Below are 7156 nucleotides of genomic sequence, written 5' to 3'. Positions count from 1 at the left end.
TACTTCCAACTATGTGATCAATTTTGGAATAAGTACGATGTGGTGCTGAGAAGAATGTTTTAGGGTGGAGAGTTCTGTAGATGTCTATTAGGTCCGCTTGGTGCAGAGTTGAGTTCAATTCCTGGATATTCGTGTTAACTTTCTGTCTTGTTGATCTGTCTAATGTTGACAGTGGGGTGTTAAAGTCTCCCATTATTATTGTATGGGAGTCTAAGTCTCTTTGTAAGTCTCTAAGGACATGCTTTATGAATCTGGGTGCTCCTGTATTGGGTGCCTATATATTTAGGATAGTTAGCTCTTCCCAATGAATTGATCCCTTTACTATTATGTAATGGCCTTCTTTGTCTCTTTTGATCTTTAATGGTTTAAAGTCTATTTTATCAGAGACTAGGATTGCAACCCCCACTTTTTTTTTGTTTTCCATTTGCTTGGTAGATCTTCCTCCATCCCTTTATTTTGAGCCTATGTGTGTCTCTGCGTGTGAGATGGGTCTCCTGAATACAGCAAACTGATGAGTCTTGACTCTTTATCCAATTTGCCAGTCTGTGTCTTTTATTTGGACCATTTAGTCCATTTACATTTAAGGTTAATATTGTTATGTGTGAACTTGATCCTGTTATCATGATATTAGCTGGTTATTTTGCTCATTAGTTGATGCAGTTTCTTCCTAACATCGATGGACTTTACATTTTGGCATGTTTTTGCAATGGCTGGAACCTGTTGTTCCTTTCCATGTTTAGTGCTTCCTTCAGGATCTCTTGTAGGGCAGGCCTGGTGGTGACAAAATCTCTAAGCATTTGCTTGTCTGTAAAGGATTTTATTTCTCCTTCACTTATGAATCTTAGTTTGGCTGGATATGAAATTCTGGGTTGAAAATTCCTTTAAGAATGTCAAATATTGGCCCCCCTCTCTTCTGGCTTGTAGAGTTTCTGCCGAGAGATCTACTGTTAGTCTGATGGGCTTCCCTTTGTGGGTGACCTGACCTTTCTCTCTGGCTGCCCTTAACATTTTTTCCTTCATTTCAACTTTGGTGAATCTGACAATTATGTGTCTTGGAGTTGCTCTTCTCGAGGAGTATCTTTGTGGTGTTCTCTGTATTTCCTGAATTTGAATGTTGGCCTTCCTTACTAGGTTGGGAAGGTTCTCCTGGATGATATCCTGCAGAGTGTTTTCCAACTTGGTTCCATTTTCCCTGTCACGTTCAGGCACACCAATCAGACGTAGATTTGGTCTTTTCACATAATGCCATATTTCTTGGAGGCTTTGTTGATTTCTTTTTACTCTTTTTTCTCTACACTTCTCTTCTCGCTTCATTTCATTCATTTGATCTTCAATCGCTGATACTGTTTCTTCCAGTTGATCGAGTTGGTTACTGAAGCTTGTGCATTTGTCATGTAGTTCTTGTGTTACGGTTTCCTTTTTTTTTTTTTTTTGAGACAGAGGTCTCGCTCTGTCACCCAGGCTGGAATGTAGTGGCACGACCTCAGCTCACTGCAAGCTCCACCTCCCAGGCTCACGCCATTCTCCTGCCTCAGCCTCCTGAGCAGCTAGGACTACAGGCGCCCACCACCACGCCCAGCTATTTTTTGTATTTTTAGTAGAGATGGGGTTTCATTGTGTTAGCCAGGATGGTCTTGATCTCTTGACCTCATTATCTGCCTGCCTCGGCCTCTCAGAGTGCTGGGATTACAGGTGTAAGCCACCACGCCTGGCCATCGTGTTATGGTTTTCATCTCTATCAGTTCTTTTAAGGACTTCTGTATGCTGGTTATTCTAGTTAGCCATTCGTCAAATCTTTTTTCAAGGTTTTTAGTTTCTTTGCGCTGGTTACGTAGTTCCTCCTTTAGCTCTGAGAAGTTTGATCGACTGAAGCCTTCTTCTCTCAACTCGTCAAAGTCATTCTCCGTCCAGCTTTGTTCCGTTGCTGGCGATGAGCTGCGTTCCTTTGGAGGGGGAGATGCGCTCTGATTTTTTGAATTTCCAGCTTTTCTGCACTGCTTTTTCCCCATCCTTGTGGTTTTATCTGCCTTTGGTCTTTGATGATGGTGACGTACTGATGGGGTTTTGGTGTGGGCGTCCTTTCTGTTTGTTAGTTTTCCTTCTAACAGTCAGGACCCTCAGCTGCAGGTGTGTTGGAGTTTGCTTGAGGTTCACTTCAGACCCTGTTTGCCTGGGTATCAGCAGCAGAGGCTGCAAAAGATAGAATATTGCTGAACAATGAGTGTTGCTGTCTGATTCTTGCTCTGCAAGCTTCGTTTCAGAGGTGCACCCAGCTGTGTGAGGTGTGAGGTGTCAGTCTGCACCTAGTGGGGGATGACTCCCAGTTAGGCTACTGAGGGGTCAGGGACCCACTTGAGCAGGCAGTCTGTCCATTCTCAGATCTCAGCCTCCATGCTGGGAGATCCATTGCTCTCTTCAAAGCTGCCAGACAGGGACATTTACCTCTGCCGAGGTTTCTGCTGCTTTTTGTTTAGCTATGCCCTGTCCCCAGAGGTGGAGACTACAGAGGCAGGCAGGCCTCCTTGAGCTGTGGTGGGCTCCACCCAATTCGAGCTTCCCAGTGGCTTTGTTTACCTACTTAAGCCTCAGCAATGGTGGACGCCCCTCCCCCAGCCTCGCTGCCACCTTGCAGTTAGATCTCAGACTGCTGTGCTAGCAATGAGGGAGGCTCCGTCGGCATGGGACCCTCCGGGCCAGGTGTGGGATATAATCTCCTGGTGTGCCATTTGCTAAGAGCCTTGGTAAAGCGCAGTATTAGGGTAGGAGTTACCCGATTTTCCAGGTGTTGTGTGCCTCAATTTCCTTTGGCTAGGAAAAGGAATTCCCTTCCCCCTTGCACTTCCCAGGTGAGGTAATGCCTCACCCTGCTTCAGCTTTCGCTGGTTGAGCTGCACCCGTGGACCAGCACCAACTGTCCGACACGCCCCAGTGAGATGAACCCAGTACCTCAGTTGAAAATGCAGAAATCACCCGTCTTCTGTGTCGCTCACGCTGGGAGCTGGAGACTGGAGCTGTTCCTATTAGGCCATCTTGGGCGTGCCCCCTCAATTTACCAACCTCTTTCCTAATTATAGCCATTCTAGTGGTAGCTCATTATGGTTTTAATTTGCATTTCTCTAATGACTAATGATGTCAAGCATCTGCTCATGTGCTTATTAGCAATTCATATATCTTCCTTGGTGAAATGTTTGTTCAAATATTTTACCCATATTTTAATTGAATTGTTTGTCTACTTATCAATGAGTTATGAGAGGCCTTTATATATTCTAGATACAAGTCCTTGATCAGATATATGATTTGCAAATATTTTTTCCAGTCTGTGATTTTTCTTTTTATTTTCTAAATGATGTCTTCTTAAGAGCAAAATTTTAAAAATGTTGATGCAGTTTAATTTATCAGATTTTTCTTTATGCATTAGGCTTTTGGTGTTCTGTCTAAGGACTCTGTCTAATCTGTCATGGGTGAGCAGCAACTATCTGGGGTAAAAAGAAAGAATTTAGCAAGACAGTTGAAGGTAAAGAAAGGTAAAGATTTACTAGAGAAAGTAGGAAAATACATTGCAAGGAAGCAACGGGCAAGTTTGCAAGAGAGGAGCTAACTGCAAGGAGACAGAGGTTTGCTGGGGATTTTATAGGGTGGTGTTTGTGCTGTGTGCTGAAGGGGCTTTGTGCAGTATTGATAACACCAAGGTTCCAGTGAGCTAACTTGCAATTTTTTACCAGCTGAGGGTCTGGTGATAGGTGCAGGATGATTGTGAGTTATTTGCCCAAGAGGGCTATGTGTCCTGGACCATGAAGAAAGGCAAACTTACAGCTTCTCTGCCTTCTCTTTTTGCTTTCTGTTAGTCACATCAGCCTGACTCCTTTTCCCTGATTAAGACTCCACATTTTCCTGTTGGCAGAGCAACAATGACAGATGTTTGGCATGTGGGTGAAGGTCTCATCTTCCAACTGCTTCCTGCTGACCAGGGGCATAGAGTTGGCCCTACCTAGGATTATTGGCCTGTTAGGAGGTTACATGGATCTAAACCCCTGAGTTGGGACTTGAATTGGGCAGGGTTGCTGTGGGACTATGGGGGGACAGCATTTAGCAGCCTAAAATTTTGTCCTGCTGTGTTTAAAGAAGAGTTTGGAGTACCCTCAGTGGCTGATACCATTGCTGCCGTAGCATTTTGGTTTGAAATTGTTGTATTCTAGAAGACACAAAATGAGATATTGCATTAACAATGAATGGTACAAATGAACTCCTGTGAGCATTACTACAGATGGGAGAAGTGGGGTCTGACAGATAAGACTTCTAAATATTAATGGGATAAGGGAAAATTGAGGAGAAGATGTAGGTGTATTAGGATAAGGAGATGTCTAGTCTTGACCCCTATTCCTATATATTCCATCCCAGTTGCTGAATTGTTTATAGGCATAAAGTAATCATCATCAATCTTGCTGGCATTAACTTTGTTGTTTCCCCGAGATAGAGAAAGCCTGTGGGGGTCCACAGTGAGTTGACTGAGTCATCATATGGCCCCTGTTCCTGGTGTACCTGATTATAGCTGAGGGTGAGAATCGCAATGTGCTTGTGTTAAAGCCCCTAGGAAAGGGCTGGTCTCCTTGGAGTTTCTAATGTAGAGGCTTGCCTTACAGGCCATCTCTGGTGCCTTCCCGATCCACTTTGTCATGGTGGATGATTGCCACGAGGGATCCATTGGCCTAGGTTTCCCTCTTAAACCTGCGTTTTTGGTGTGCGTGTAAGTGGTGTAGTCGAATCCAGAATATTGGGCTTGTATGTTAACAATTTCTTCTATAGATAGTGTGACAGCTAGGAGGAGTGTAATGTCATCCTCAAGTGCCTGCCTGTGTGGGCATATTCAGCAGTCAGTATTGTGTGTTATGTTAGCAACTTGAGATATTACTGGGTAGAGTGGGTGCTTGGGTGCAGCCATCGAGGCAATAGCTAGCTATGATAGAGTAAAAACAGAATCATATTTAAGGAAAATGACAATATATGGTAAACTCAGGGAGACAGGAAAGAAGAGGGGCTGTAAAGACTATGAGAAAAACAGTTAAACACCTAGTCCTTCAGTACATTGAACCTGTGGTGTGGGGGTACATAACATTACTAGGACAAACGTAAAGAAGTTTCATCTGGGTGATAGTTTTGGAGGTTCCTCTGCAAATAGCAATCATGTACTATCTCCCTTATAAAAGCATTAATATCAAGAGGGTGAAGCTGCTTAACAGGCAGTTGGATAATTACTGAGAGCCTGCAGTAGAACTGAATACAAAGAGTTAGCTTTAAGAATAAGATTTAGCCCAGCACAGTGGTTCATGACTGTAATTCCAGCACTTTGGGAGGCTGATGCTGATGGAGCACTTGCAGCCAGGAGTTTGAGACCAGCCTGGCCAACATGGTGAAATCCTGTCTCTACTAAAAATATGAAAATTAGCCAGGCTTGGAGGCACATGCCTGTAATCCCAGCTACTCAGGAGGCTGAGGCAGGAGAACTGCTTGAACCCAGGAGGTGAAGGTTGCAGTGAGCTGAGATGGCGCCACTGCACTCCAGCCGGGTGACAGAAACAGACTCTGTCTCAAAACAAAACAAAACAAAACAGATTTAAAAGAGATGCTGGATTTATTCCATCAACTTTAAGGGAGGTTGAAAAATTCTAGGTTGTTTGGTTTAACAAACTTCTTTAATGCTTTTTTTTTTTTTAAACTTTAAAAGAGTTTCCAGTGTTTACATTCTAGTTAGACCATAAATAATGAGTCCTATCTCAGTACCAGCAGCTTAGTAACAGCAGTTTTAAAGCAGGAAGAAAAAAAGAGGAAAACCGAGAGCTTTAGAAGACTGTTTAACTCTGTAGTGCAAGTTAACTGTTTGAGCTCTGAATTGTTTCTTGTTTTTTGTTTTTTGTTTTTTTTTTGGTAATTTGCCCATTCGTTTTAAAATGTGCACAAAAACAGAGCATAATATGTAAGCAGCTGGAGTTTTAAAGAGAGCAATAAAATCAGGGGCTAGGATGTTAGAAACTGTTTTTCCCATTTAAGGTTAGACTCCTGGATTGAACAGAAAAAGAGAAAAAGTAAAGAAAGGAATGGAGGAAAAGGTTAAGCTTTACAGGATGGCTTTTGAGCCTGCAGCCACTGGACAGTGCAGGGCAGCATCCCTACCCCTCTCGCTTATTTCCTATCAGGGAAAGCCTTAACACCCCAGACCTTCACAGTATGGGATGAATTCCGCCTGCCTCCACAAGCCACCAGTTAAGGTGAGCTGTTTCCAGTGGCAGCAGAGAGCCCCTTCAACTTAAGGCCATCAGGGGTCAGGATTCTGTTTCAGGGACCCTTCGGTTCTCAGTGCAGTCCCTTTTCCAGTGGCCGAGCTTATGGCAGATAGGGTAAGCCATGTGGGGCTTTTTCCCATTTATCCCATTAGGCAGTTTGCCTTTTAGTGGCCTAGCCTTTTGTACCAATGATGGTTACCTGGAGGAGTGTTCTTAGGGAAACCTGGAGGGGGCTCGGGGCTCGTAAAGCAGCCAGGAGTTGAACCTGGCTTTTGTCCCTGTGTTTTTCTTTCTTTTTAGCCCTGTCCTCCTTATTCTGCTTTTGGCTATAAAAGACTGAGGAGGCTAATTAGGATTTTCTGCATAGGGGCCATGCTGTATTACACAAGAAAATTAGACGTTTCTTCTTAAGAGTCTAAAGGTTAAATTTGCTCCAGTGTTTTCGAACGCAGCCTAGATGTGAGGCTAAACGAATAGATAGCGTTTATCCCATGATGGGACTGGAAAACGTGCTGCTCAGGGCTAATTGAACCACACATTCTCTCTGGATATCCTGCCAAGATGAAAAGGGCTCCACTCATGTCTGCTGAGGGACTCAGGGGTACACTTTCTAAAGGGGCCTCCCACCTATTAGAAAAGACCTCCGGGCTGCTCAGGGGCTTTGCGCTCAGTGGCCAGGCCAGGTGCTCACACTGCGTGGTCGGCCCAGGTAGAGGAAAAAGGGTAAAGGAAGAACTCAGCCTGGTGCCAGTCAGAAGAGCGGGCGGATGAGGGAAGACTCATTGTTCTGAGGCTGTCTGAGATCACCTGGGTTAGCAAAGTCCTGAATAGGATGGCTGATTGACTCCACAGGATAATTCAGAGTGAGAAAGAGAGGG

Source organism: Papio anubis, chromosome 5, assembly GCF_008728515.1.
Source record: "Papio anubis isolate 15944 chromosome 5, Panubis1.0, whole genome shotgun sequence".
Taxonomy (NCBI): Eukaryota; Metazoa; Chordata; class Mammalia; order Primates; family Cercopithecidae; genus Papio; species Papio anubis.
The sequence above is the reverse complement of the archived record's forward strand: the minus strand, read 5'-3'. Positions refer to the sequence as shown.